The 14,573-nt window shown below is 46.7% G+C and overlaps 1 protein-coding gene across 1 annotated transcript in view; it reads right to left on the bottom strand.

Annotated features, from left to right (window-relative positions):
• The window catches only part of ADAMTSL4 (ADAMTS like 4), a 189,411-nt gene that overhangs the window by 44,925 nt on the left and 129,913 nt on the right, over nucleotides 1–14,573 (bottom strand). The gene's annotated exons all lie outside the window — the stretch shown is intronic.

The raw sequence follows: 14,573 nt of genomic DNA, 5'->3' as shown, positions 1-14,573 counted from the left end.
TCTCCTTTCTGGCCCTGCTCCTGACCATCCCTGATCTTATACTCCTCCCCAGTGTAATTTAACCCACAAAAATAGACAAAAATAGACAAACAGGAGAAACCAAAACTCTGTCACACAGCACGCACACACAGAGGTGTAAAACAAGAGATTAGGAGGAAATAACAAGATGACAGGTAACTCCACAACAGCACCAAGCACAAATCAACTCTTTCTCCAGCAAATATGGGACACCACAACTCACATACCAACAAAGTATAAACTATAGTTGGCATAGGTGGAAGATCTCCTCCAACCTAAAAATGAGAGGAGCAGAAGTGATAGGTTTCCTTACATGTGATTAAAAAAGCCTAATAAGCAGGCTAACAGAGGTTAACTCTAGCTAGCCTGTCTATGAATGAGCACACAGTAGGTCGATGCCAGAGTCTGCCTGTGTTGATTAGAAACACCAGAGAAACCAAACCATCGGACGGAGTGTAAGCCATGACATTTGTGCAAAACCCCGTATAACACAAACATATTGGATACCTGTCGGCCGAACATCTCCCTGACTGTCCCGTACATACTGTAGCATCGTTCCTGTGTTCTCTATGAAAAAGCCGCTGCCACACATCTCTGGCGGAGGCTCATCTCTTAAAGATCAAAAATGCCAGCAGGCCAAAATAAGACATACTGTTAATTGTCACGTGCTCTTACAGGCATCAGACTATCGGCAGATTTAGCTGATGTTTATTTAATCTGTATGGAGGTTTTAAGACTATGTTCACATTGAGCTTTTGAAGTCATTCAAAATGTAAAAGTTTCTAGAAACTTTTTTTTTTTTTTGTAGTTTTCTGAGTTTTTCTCTTCCTGAACAATTTTTCATTTTTTTTTACTTTTTAGCTTTTTTATTCCATAGTGCCTAGATTGGAGCTGATCAGGAAATGCATCAAAAAGTTGAAATGCACTTTTTTCACTGAGCTTTTTTTAAAAAACATTTCTGGATAAAACTCCTTTTTCAGAGGATTTCAGAGCAGATTTCTTAAAAAAAACCAAAACGGTGTGAATGAAACCTAAAGGTAATTTTTTTTGAGATGGTCAGAAATGTCTGATGACGCCTCACCTGCTTTTCCCCACCGCTTTCCAGTTAACTGACATATTTCTCCTTATATACATGGGAGTGACCTGTTAATCAGCTGGAGTGGGACGGGGAGAACACACCAGACTAGTCAGGACTCTCCCTACAGTCCCCGGCCAACCCATAAATCCCCACGTGTAGTATCATATAAAGGATGACTCGGATATCTACTGTATGGTCAACCATAAATGATATCTGATGTTGGTGAGCATGTTGGTATCATGCGTTCTCATCGTGCCAGGTGAAAAGTCTTCTCCAAACCTCAGTATGGTGTCACTACACAAGGTGCAAAAAGTCAATAGTGTAATTACTGTCCCCAAATTAGCAGTGTGACTCTGACAAGTGGCACCACGAATGGTCCTGCTGGGTGGTCTCCAAGACCTCCACAGCTTACAGTGAAATATTACTTCTTACCAGCCCAAAATTTGTACAGTTAGACTCTGCTCTTTGGCCTCCATCGTTGTATATCTCCTTCATGTGACATCTATGAAAGAACGAGCCCAATTGATCTTTCTGGGGGAAGCAGGATTAATGAGGCAGCCGCTTCCGCTTTGAGAACAACAGTTGCTGTAGGAGAGGGGTAGACATTTCTCCCTTCACGGTGTGGTAAGAATAGGAAATACGAGGGGTCAGCAGAACAGTTTACTAATACATGGAAGCCATATTTCTTTTTTGCTGAAAATTCGGATATAATAGTAGTAACCTGCCCTACACCTAACCAGACTCCTCTCCAACACATTTAAAGAGAGCACCTTTCACTAAGCTACGATAAGGTGGCTGAAGATCTAAAATAAAAAAATAATACATACAGTGACTTGCAAAAGTATTCGACCCCCTTGAATTTTTCAACCTTTTCCCACATTTCAGGCTTCAAACATAAAGATAAAAAAAATTATAGAGAAGAATCAACAAGTGGGACAAAATGGTGAAGTTAAACAATATTTATTGCTTATTTTAAATTTTTGTAAAAAATTAATAACTGAAAATGTGTGCAATATTATTCATCCCTTTTACTTTCAGTGCAGCAAACTCACTCCAGAAGTTCATTGAGGATCTCTGAATGATCCAATGTTGTCCTAAATGACTGATGATGATAAATATAAGCCCCTGTGTGTAATCAAGTCTCCGTATAAATGCACCTGCTCTGTGATAGCCTCAGTGTTCTGTTTACAGCGCAGATAGCATCATGAAGACCAAGGAACACAACAGGCAGGTCCGTGATACTGTTGTGGAGACGTTTAAAGCCGGATTTGGTTACAAAAAGATTTCCAAAACTTTAAACATCCCAAGGAGCACTGTGCAAGCGATCATATTGAAATAGAAGGAGTATCACACCACTGCAAATCTACCAAGATCCGGCCTCCATCCAAACTGTCATCTCAAACAAGGAGAAGACTGATCAGAGATGCAGCCAAGAGGCCCATGATCACTCTGGATGATCTGCAGAGATCTACAGCTGAGGGGGGAGAGTCTGTCCATAGGACAACAATCAGTCGTATACTGCACAAATCTGGCCTTTATGGAAGAGTGGCAAGGAGAAAGCAATTTCTCAAAGATATCCATAAAAATGTGTTGTTTAAATTTTTTCACAAGCCACCTGGGAGACACCAAACATGTGGAAGAAGGTGCTCTGGTCAGATGAAATCAAAATCGAACTTTTTGGGCACAATGCCAAACGATATGCAACACAGCTCATCACCCTGAACACACCATCCCCACTGTCAAACATGGTGGTAGCATCAATCATGGTTTGGGCCTGCTTTCCTTCAGCAGGGACAGGGAAGATGGTTACAATTTTTTGGAAGATGGATGGAGCCAAATACAGGACCATTCTTGAAGAAAACCGGTTGGAGTCTGCAAAAGACCTGAGACTGGGACGGAGATTTGTCTTCCAACAAGACAATGATCCGAAACATAAAGCAAAATCTACAATGTAATAGTTCACAAATAAACTTATCCAGGTGTTACAATGGCCAAGTCACAGACCAGACCTGAACCCAATCGAGAATCTGTGGAAAGAGTTGAAAACTGCTGTTCACAAACGCCTCCATCCAACCTCACTCAGCTCCAGCTGTTTACAAAGGAAGAATTGGCGAGAATGTCAGTCTCTCCATGTGCAAAACTGATAGACACATACCCCAAGCAACTGCAGCTGTAGTCGCAGCAAAAGGTGGCGCTACAAAGTATTAACCTAAAGGGGATGAATAATATTGCACACCACAATTTTCAGTTATTTATTTTTTATAAAAGTTTAAAATAAGCAATAAATATAGTTCAACTTCACAATTGTGTCACTTGTTGTTGATTCTTCACCAGAACATTAACATTTTTATCTTTATGTTTGAAGTCTGAAATGTGGGAAAAGGCTGAAAAATTCAAAGGGGCTGAAAACGTTCGCAAGGCACTGAATAATGTTCATTGCGGAGATATTCAGTTGTAAAGTTTATATGTTGATTCAATCTTCAACCAAGGGGGATTAGCATACATTCCTTTTTGGGTGGCTTTATTTTTTTCCCCTCTAGGAGGTTGTCCAATCATAAGCAGGCGGCAATATACAGAGGGTAAAAAAAGAAAATAACCCCAAAGTAGGTTTGAATTGGCATTCTCGTTGTGATCTGGTAAGACTGATATGACTAACCAGGTCACACTGGGATCTCACCGTATATGTATGTATATATATCTAACATATAAAGCTGAATGTGTGTATGTATGTGTGTGTGTATGTCCGGGATTGGCATCTGCACCGTCGCAGCTACAGCCACAAAATTTTGCACACTCACACTTCTGGACCCCGAGAGCGTCATAGGCTATGTTTTGAGGGAAATTTTGACCCTGCGCTTTACAGTTATTTACCAAAAAAACGGCCTCCATTAAAGTGAATGCAGCTGGGAGCCACAGTGCAGCCAGAACTTCAGAAGAATGCGCAGCCACGCCCTTATATGGAATGTTGGCGTGTCACAATGCAGCCAGGGAAAGAGACGGACACAGACAGGGAAAGAGGCAGACACAGACAGGGTAAGAGACAGACACAAAGAGACAGACACAGACAAAGAGTCAAATTGTTAGGGAAAGAGACAGACAGGGAAAGAGACAGACAGGAAGACAGGTTAAGAGACAGACACAGACAGGTAAAGAGACAGACACAGACAAAGAGACAGACAAAGGGAAACAGACAGACAGGGAAAGAGAGGGAAAGAGACAGACAGGGTAAGAGACAGACAGGGAAAGACAGAGAAAGAGACAGACGGGGAAAGAGACAGAGATAGACAGACAGGGAAAGAGACAGACAGGGAAAGAGATTGAGACAGACGGAGAAAGAGACAGAGACAGTCAGAGACAGAGGGAAAGAGGGAAAGAGACAGACAGGGAAAGAGACAGACAGGGAAAGTGACAGAGATAGATAGATAGACAGGGAAAGAGATTGAGGCAGTCAGAGACAGACAGGCAAAGAGATAGAGAGAGAGAGACAGAGAGATACATACAAAGGGGGAGACAGACATAATTACATTTCTATCTATTTGTTTTGTGTTTTTTGTGTGCAGAATACATTTTTGTTAATACATTCTATTTTGTTAACAGCAGTCATTAACCTGGGCGAAGCCGGGTAGTACAGCTAGTATATATATATATATATATATATATATATATATATATATTTTTTTTTATATATATATATATATATATATTTTTTTTTTATATATATATATATTTTTTTATATATATATATATATATATATTTATATATATACTGTATATATATATATACTGTATATATATACTGTCACTTGAAAAAAAAATATGACTGTCCTTCACAAACCCCACACCTGTGTAGTAGACCGCCATCTCTGAGTTGTCTTAGTTTGTTCCTTTTGCAGCTTTAGGCCGGATAATTCTATATCTGCTGGTACGTTCTTCGGGGAGGAATGCTGGATTTTGTCAGCTCCTCCGCCCCCTGATTTACAGCAGGTAAAGTAATCATGACACATCCACGTATCTCATCTCAGAATAATCCAGCCCGTTGCCTTTTATTCTGCAAGTTTCGGCTTGCACACTTCAGAGGTATTAATAAAAAAATACTTTCCATTACGTCCCATTTATTACTGCTGTCATATTAACTCTTCAGGATAAGAGGCCGTATATTTCGGAATATCCTAAAAATTCAAGTGTGGTAAAAGAACCCGTCAATTACTGTAAATTGTTTTACTTAATTCCCAGACTTCAACCTCAACCTATCAGTGGAACAATTACTGCAGTAGTGGAAATGTGACGCCCTGGCCAGCCAGGTAGTCACAGATAGGGCCCCGCATTACACCAGTCCTCTAACAAGGTGACAGCAGCCAAACATTAAAACCCTAGTCACCCCCCTAAGTGCTTGATGGACACACCAGGGGGGCGGAGCCAGGCTGTTGGACACGCCCACCAAGTAGTTCGGATGGCCTGAGGCGGGAAAAGACAGTAGATCAGTTTGAGAGTTCAGTGGAGGAGGTCAGGCCTGTGTGACAGGCCTGTAGCAGATTGACAGGTGCCAGGGTAGGAGCCCGGGCACCTTTGGCTAGGAGGCAGACAGAGGCCTCTGACTGCAGGAGTCAGGAAGACTACTCGGTGGACCGGGACAGGGTAGTGGCCCGCCGGTACCGACCCGGGGAACCGACTCGGAAACCGGAGCACAAAGGGGGGTACTCAGACCCTGAAGCTAGGTCCAGAAGCTACTGGGGGCTAGCTAATTAACTGATTGCGGCCAGGACTAGACGTCCTGTCCCACCTAAAGTCCCGACTGAAGGCAACAGCCCAACGAGGGGGATAGAAAGCCACCGCTACGGCAGAGAGATCCCACGGGCCAGCGTCTGCGGGCAAAGGGCTCCTCAGGCAACCACAAGCCGGGGAGCGGACTCCTGAAGTTGCAAGCACAGGCAGTCCACCATCACAAACAGGTGCAGGAGAAAGGCAGAGACCACCAACTGGGTGGGGGACCAGACTGCAGCCGGCTGCGGGCACCGACCACCATCACCTTGGTTTACCAGAGACTTGTGTGTGTTTCTAATAGTGAGTACACCAGTGCCCTCCGGCCGCCCATCTCCCTGCACCGCCAAACACCCCCAACGGCTCCCGGGGCCACCATCCCTGCCCACGGAGGGGTTAACAACTTGCTGCACAACATCTCACCCAGGTGCCCCATAACTGCAGCGGTGGTGTCCACCTTCACCACATCCCGTGAGTGGCGTCACAAATTCAAACACGGCTCCGGCCATACACCTACGTCCCCAAACCACCAAACCCCTCTTGATCGACGTGACCGCAGGACCCCCGGGTCCGGAGACCCTCGAGCCACCCACTGAAGGTCCGGATCTGAGCGGATCGGCTGCTGCCAAGCACGGGGCGGCACAGAAACAGCACCACCCTACTTTTTGTGGCCATGGTTGGTATTGCAGCTCATCCATATTGAAACTATTGTGCCAACTGTTGTTAAGACATGGTGAACGTAAATTGCTTGGATGGTTACCAGTGATCCTAAGTGTGTTGGATGTCTCAAGCTTGGAAGTAACCCCGTATCCATGGGGTAGGAAACAAGATCCCAACCATAGGGACTCCTACCGATCCCAAGAACCCTGTGTCACGTGTGATAGTCATGTGGTTTCTGGCAATAGAAGGTCACAGTGTTTGGCTGCACAGAATGCTCCCTGACTTTCCATTGTTCCTGCTGTCAGTATTCATTGGTATAGGAGCTTTCCTGCTGGATTTTCATCTCTCCCCCTTTTGGACCCAGCAGGAGCTCACCTTCCACCCAGCTGCTGATCATCAGTATTGTCTTGGTGCTTAAATACTCCCTTCTACCCTGGACTGGTGATGGTGATATTATTCAGTTCATTCTATCTCTGGTTGCAAGCAGATGGCTTGCTCTCATCTGTAGTATCGTTGCTGGAAGCTTTGCTGAACTTCTGCCAGTGTCATCTGTGGATAAGTAGTTGATGCACTTTCCCTGTGTGTCCCCCCTGTGTCCTCCTTTAGCATTTAGTGGGGTTGATGAAGAGCTCATCCCACCCATTCCCTATTTAGGGTCCAGCACTAGGGATACCTAGGGTCAGGTATGCGGCTCGGCGCATAGTTGCAGAACCTATCTAGGGTGATGAAGGGACCCCAGGGACCAGCAGTAGGTTTGGTCAGGAGTCACCATCTCCACCTTCCCTACACACAGGGGTCCCCTTCCCTTACGTTTCATCTCTCGCTTGGTACTCCCCGATACCTAATTTGACACCCAGTCTCTGAGGAGTTCTATATAAAACGAGCCATGGTCAAAGACCAGCCTAGTACAGCATACCATTAAGAATGAATGGAGCCAATGGACCCCCGCTTCATTCATATGAGGTTCTTTAGAGTCCCAGGTTTTCAGGATCAGTGGAGGTCCCAGTACTTTGACCTCCAACGATTGGGGAATTATCCCTCATCTTGTGGATATGGGAGAACTTCTAAACTTGAGAATACCCCTCAGTTTGATCGTAGAATGTTACAGAAAGACCTAAAAAAAACCTAATATGACTGCATATACGGTAAATGGAATTAAACTAGAGGAAAAAAGGAACAGGAAAATGGAATTTAATACTCAATGTCAAGCGGCAGCTGGAAAAGCAAATACAATTTCATCGTGCATAAAAAGAGATAGAAACTTGTGATCCAAATATTAATCCTTTATAAATGTAATATCACTATAAATGGATGATTTGATACAAGCCAAATTAGTTACGAATTCCCTCCCAATTTGGGGTTTGCCAGAATTCTAGTCACATAATTCCAAACAAATGGCAACCGGTTGGCCAAAACCCAGTTTAATTCTTTTAAGGACCATGAAAGCGTGAAAAGGTGAGTATTTTGTTTCTAACCCTTTCTCCACACTGTCACCAAATTGGTTGAAACCTAACCAAATCTGATGCTGATGACTAAATTTGAGTGAATCTGAGATATTGGGTCAACTGTAACTATTACTCTGTATAATTAAAGGCTTAAGAATTAGGCTCATTCAGAATGGAAAAAAGATCTACAAATACAAAGCACCAGAGGATCAGGTTAAATTATTCATGGAGGATAGGCAATTTTGGCATGATGTAGGAAAGGGTTCTTTACAGTTACAGTAGTCATATTGTGAAATGCCCAGCAGAATTTAGAAAGGGCTCGATTCTTACCTAGTAACCCATGGCTTTAAGGGAAATAATTAAACTATGAATGAATAATGTAGAATTGATAAAAATAGGGTAAAACTTGATCAACCGGTGTAGCGCCGGTGTCTCTGCAGAGATGCCGACTTACTCCCTGCCCTGACCGGGTCGTGTCCTCCCACACACTTCCCCAGCCATCCATGTGTGCTGCTGCCTCCTCCCTCTCCAAACTTTGTACATGGGTTCCCGGGAGTGCACCGAAGACGCGCCATTTCCCATTTCACTGTGTATTTTAGACACCTTCCCATTAAGGGAGGTGCCTGCGCAACTCCTTAGTTAGTCAGTCTCCAGTCTGCTAGTTACTTAGTTTTCAGGTCCTGAGCTCCTGTCTTGTTATCTCTGTGTCTGTCACCCTGTACCTGCCTTTCCCTTCCTAATTGCCCCTGCTGTGCCCACCATACCTGTCCGTCCCTGCCTGCCTGTCTGCCATCTCTCCTGTACCTGTCTGCACCTGTGTCTGTGGCGCCCCTGAGGCTTCCGTCGCCACAGGAACATTGCACCCCATCCAGCGGTGTGATGTCCCATCCTGGGTAAGGAAAGGAGTGAACGCCGGTCCACAGGCAAATTCACACTACACCCATTGTTAGGTACACACAGGGACCAGGGACACTGGCAGCAACCCTCCCATGCTGCATGCTGGGAGGGGCCGTAAGACCCATCCCTGCTCCCATAGGGTGGTAGCTTAGCAACTGGGGGGTGGGAGGAGCCACCCGAGAGCAGAGTAGAAAGGAAAGTCAAGAGAGAGTTTCAGTTTACCTTAGGGAGGAGGGGAGTGAGGAAGTCTGCGGGAGGCAGAGAAGTGAGAAGTGTGAGTCTGCAGAGAGAGCTGAAAGAAGAAGTGCTCTAGTCAGTCAGGAGCAAGAGAAGAAAGTGACGCTTCCTGGTGAAGACCCTGGGACTCAGAGGGTCCAGGTGACACCAAGTAGAGAAGAGAAGGGATTCCAGGGCCACAGATAGCTTTCAGGCTCGTGGCCTGTTCCACAGGAACATCGGTGGAGGGATCAAGCTGCACACAGGGGACGGTCCCTAGAAACTGGAGGAGGAAAAGTCATCTCCAAAAGTAAAAACCGAGGCCCAGGGAAAGCTGCAAACTCCCCGGGCCACAGCCCACAGCAGAACCACTAGAAAGGGGATAAAATACCGACAGGCAAGCCCCTGGCCCGCAGGCTGCAGTGGAGGCTGAGCCAGGTTCAGCCAACAAGGGCAAGGCTTAAGGAGTCAGCTGAAGAAAGGAACACATAGAGGGGTGCACCGGCTTTTACCCCCAGATCTACCCAGGATCGGCGGAGGTCCCTGACAGTGGGTCTCAGCAGTCCAGAGGCACCAGTGTGCACCTACCAGGAACTGTGAGTAAACACCTTGAAATTGCACCCTCTGGCATTGCCTCTGTTATTTCATCTGCATAGACTTCCATCATTGCATAGACACTTATAAGCACCAACTGTGCCCCGGGGTCCAGCTCCACCTGTGGGGAGCAGTAGCACCATTGCTGCCATTCCATCACCCCGGAGGCCCCATACAGCAGCGGCGGCTTAATAGCCGTAAACCACAGGTGGCGTCACGAATAATACAAACTTTAATCACCCCCAAGTCACCAGCCATATTAATTGACCCCACCAGGGTACGGAGCCGGGCCCAGCCACCACTGACGATCTCCGGACTAGTCCGGCCCGGCACCGGGTGTCCCATAGCCCTGGGGTGGGCGAGTCAACTTCATATCTGAGTTTGTCTTTTGCTGTTGGGGGTCAGCTGCCACAGTCCTGATCACTTCTCTGTGAGTGGTACCTGGCATCTGTGCTGCCCAGGGCTATGGGGTACTCGGTCCCAGGCAATGTACTACTGGGATGTGTCACTAGGTGGCCGTTACCCAGTTCCGTGACCCTGGGGGTCGCTTTAAAAAGGGGTTCATATACAAGGGAATGTTAAATAAAGTTTATGTCGTGACGCCACTTGCTGGTTGCGGTTATGGTGATGAACCGCCGCTGCACAGTCTCTCCGCTGGGGCTGGTGTTGACGGCAGCCTGGATGTTGGGCCCTCCGCAAGTAGGGCTGAGGCCCCAGGGGGTTAAGTGATGAATTTAGATGCAGAAAGTAAGGGAGGCCACACAAGGGGTTGCTGTATAACTGGTTCTCTTTACTCACAGTTGATGGTACATGGTAACTGGTACCCGGAGGATGGCTGGTATTCAATGCTGGTCACCTTAATCCCAGTGCCGGGTGGATGACCTGGTGACTTCTTTCTCCTGCACCTTTCTCAACTTGGTGGGTCCCCGTGGCTTGGAGCGTCTGGGGGTCCCCTCCTGTTTGTCTCTCAGTTTCTGGCCCGTACAGCGGGCAGCTTGAACCCTGTAGGGTCGGTGTTCCGTTCCCTGGTTCTCCCGTTACTGCTGGTGCCCCCGGATTCTAGGGTCAGTGAGGGGCTGGATGTTCCCCTCACTGTGCAGATGTTTGTCAGGTCTGCCTGGAGCGTTTGCCTGACCCAGGGCTCTGTGCCCCATGGGTGCTATGGTTCCGGGAGTACTTCACTGTACCCCACCAGCAACCACACGTCTGGACCCTCAGGTCACTGCTACACTCCTGCGCCAGAGCAGTCGCGTCCGTCTCCTCACTCTAACCGACTCACTCACTGACTGATTGTCTCCTTCTTCCCACCTGGTCGTTTTATAGTGGACTGGATCGGCTCCAACCCTGGGTGGCCATCCATTGGGTCCACTTCTAGTCTGTCACCAGTCTATGGGGATGAGGGAAAAACAGGGATTTAATGTGTTTTGCTGGTACCGGCACTGGTCTTCCAGGTCCCTGGGGGTAGGCCCTGCATCCTTGGGGAGGATGCAGTACCTTGTAGTGCCCTGAAGTGTTCAGGGGCGCTACACATCCGCCTCATCTTGGATGCTTAGTTAAGCCCCTCCCACTAAAGGGTAAGCCCGGGTCCCCCCTTTAGTCGAGTGGGGCCACTAATCCCGCTCACTGTCCTTTCACCGGCCATGAGCGTTACAACCGTTGTCTCTTTTTCTAACCTTTGGACTTCTAATACTTTACTAGGGTGAAGTGTTTCCAAAAATGAAATAACTCATGATATCGCTAGATCAGAGAGTGTTAATCCCATGGGCTCACTATTTACTGAACGGGATTAAGACAAATTTTCAGGCTAAATATGTGATTTAGGTTACAGCCGGAATGAAAATCTGTCGGAGAATTTTACTAAACATGTGATTTGGAAAGTCGCGATGCTTAAGACAACGACAGAATTGATGTGTTCTTGGACGCATGATGTGGCATTGTCTTCTGGAAATTATGGCTTGGGGGTGGGATACAATAGAGCGGAAAGTTGTCCAGAATAATGAAATGCACATCTCAGGACCTGGACAGAAGCCACGTCTTCTCCAAGCCAAGTGCTCGAAATAAGAAGAATAATGAGTCTTCACTACTGTTTGGTTTAGCTATGGTATAACCGATTGGCTTGGGAAAGTAATTACGGGACATATAAGGGCAGCACCACAGTGGAGGTCTGCCCTTGTCTTCATCCAGACATCAATAATAAACCTCAATGTAGAAGTCCATCAAACTTAGTTTCTTAAAAGTTTGCCATACATTTTCGATAAATTTAGGTCCAAAATTTTAGTGATTTGACTTATTCAAATTAAAAATAATGGAGGCTAGCTGATTTCCATTGTGCTGGACTCTTCGGGAGGGGGGAGGTAAAATGCTGTTCTCCTTTCACCCACCCTACCTTCACAGTTCCCTGCTTGATTCTACGATGTTGACTATTATGGTTTACATATGTCCAATGCTGATTGGTCCCCGAATATATCAATGATGTCTAGGATTTGTACCGCAATCACATGGGGCGCAACCCAAGTCATAGTGGTTAATGTTATGCATGGGACTTATCAGAGTCGATCACACGCGAGCAGAGGACCGGGCAGGAAACTTCCAGTACAAGTGAGGGGTGAGTGTATTATTTTTTCAACTTTCTTCCTGTCATGGGTGCATCCCATTCTGGGGAGACCTCTGGCGAGTTTGAGGTCACAACTCCTTATTGCTCGAAGATCCAATACTTGTATTTGAGTGAAATCTACTTTCTTTTAGTGCTCTAGAGGTTAAGGACTCTTTCCTATCTGGCTGCCCTTTGTAGCCTTAGTCTCAGGTGCAGCTCTTTTGTGACCACTCCCCTTCACTATAAAAAGTCACATGTCTTACCATCTGATGGTGAATGTCCTTTTTAAGCTGACCACTTTGGAAGGAGCCTGTCTCTGGAAGAAGCTGAGGAATCCTGACTATTGATGAAACTTGGATTGTTTTCCTTTTTGTGTCTTTTTCCTTTCCTGACTACCTTACCTTGTGTTAGATTATTATAGTGGTGAGACTAGTGCTCTTGTCAGCCTTCTCACCAGCCAGGGTGAGTTCAGGACAACCAAGGACCCAGGTGTGGCGCCCCTGACCTGGTCAGGCACCACTGAGTACTGCACCCATGCTGGGTGAGTGTAAACAGGTAATCCAAAAGGCTGAGATAGGGTGTGTACGCACAAACACATAGCAACCAGGTCTCATACACACACCATTGAGGGGACCCCTGGGCAGACCCAGGAGGGGGCGTCGCCTCCACATTCAATCAAGGGGTGCGGTAGAGAGGCGGGAAGCTAGGTTGCAGGGGCAGTCAGAGAAGGAGTAGGAGGGGAGCAAGCCGAGTCTGAAGTGGAGACGCACGAGAGCGGACACACTAGTCAGACCCTGCATGTGTGGTAGCCGTTGGCGGGGAAGACGGTTGCCACAGGGTCAGCCTGAAAGACACATGAAGAGAGAGGACAGGCATTCGAGTACGGGGACTCTTGGTAGCCAAGCACGCATGGGGTACAGGTCCCTAGAGCCAGACATCCATTTAGTGGTCTGCTAAACCTGCAGGTGGAGGGACTAGAGGATCCTCACCGACCAACACAGAGTCCGAACATCAGCAGCAACGAGGGGGCACATAAGGAGGATTCAGCCTGGAGCCATCTACCTTGGTCCAGGCTGCCAGCAAACGGGCCAGAAAGGGGAGAAAAGGCAGTTGCGACTTCCCTGGATGAATCCCACAATACTTTAAGTCAGGGGTTGTCCGAAACAAGAAGTGCTAGGAAGGCGAGTCAGCGGTTACCCTTATTACAGCCTGATGGATACCTGTTTCCACCTGGTTCATCTCAGTATCGCCCGGGTGACCTCACCACACCACCAGAAAGTGAGTAAACAAGTTGAAAGACATTTCTGACTGAGACTGAGTTATTCTGCGACCTGTGGTTCCACACACATACACCCGAGTCCCTGGGGCCAGCCTCACTCTCGGGAGGCCACACCATCCAACTGCAGATCCCATCAACCCCAGACGCTCCTTAAACTGCAGTGGCGGTCATTCCTCACCCTGACCGCAAACCGAAAATGGCGTCACGACTCAGAAGTAAATAACCTGACCTACCTGTTGCCAGCGGTAATCAAAGTGAAGCCCCCATGGCGTCCCAGAAGGTGGAGTGGACGCTGTGGGCGGGCGACACATAGGCATGTGAAGGCAATGGGAGGGAAGGACCCATAAAGGAACGTTAGGGATTTTAGGATATAGACTCAGGTGAGTTGCAGTAGGTATCCCCTCTCCCCAGGGCCTTCCTTCAATATGATCCCCGTTGTCACCCTTGTGTTGCGCTGCAAGCTGAGGATCTGTATACTCTGGTGTGACACTTCCCCTCCAATTACACTGGTGGGCAAAGGTGTAACCATTTTGGTTGTTTCCAGAAGTGATGAGCCCTTCGAAACGCATAAATTAAAACCAAATTGTTTTCTACTTTCAAGTGCATTAGTCCAGCTTTAACTTTCACAGCAGCCTGGAGATCCCACCATATTTTTATTGGTACCTTTTGGAAGTAGCATTCCTTAAAGTCAATATCGACCCTTTAAAGAGCCTTATCAAACCAGAATCTTTAATTTCAGACACATGTTTTGGGATGTTGTCCCTCCTCAGTGCAAAGCAAGAAATCTGATTTAGCTGTATGAGTGTTAGATCTAAGTGTCTACCTTCAATAGAAAACGGACGTGAAGAAAAGTCAGAGGTCAATATCCTTGGTGGCCTGTTGACCCAAAATATACCTGAAATTAAGGAAAAATAGTATGGCTGAATCAAGTAAAGCGTGATTCGACTTTAGGTACATGGTTAACCATCATGACTAACTCATCGAGAAGTCTTCTACTAAAGGACCAAGGTCATAATAAGGCAGAATGTGTTCTTT

The sequence above is a fragment of the Anomaloglossus baeobatrachus genome, chromosome 12 (genome assembly GCF_048569485.1).
Source record: "Anomaloglossus baeobatrachus isolate aAnoBae1 chromosome 12, aAnoBae1.hap1, whole genome shotgun sequence".
NCBI classification, from domain to species: domain Eukaryota; kingdom Metazoa; phylum Chordata; class Amphibia; order Anura; family Aromobatidae; genus Anomaloglossus; species Anomaloglossus baeobatrachus.
This window is presented reverse-complemented; position numbering and strand designations above follow the sequence as displayed.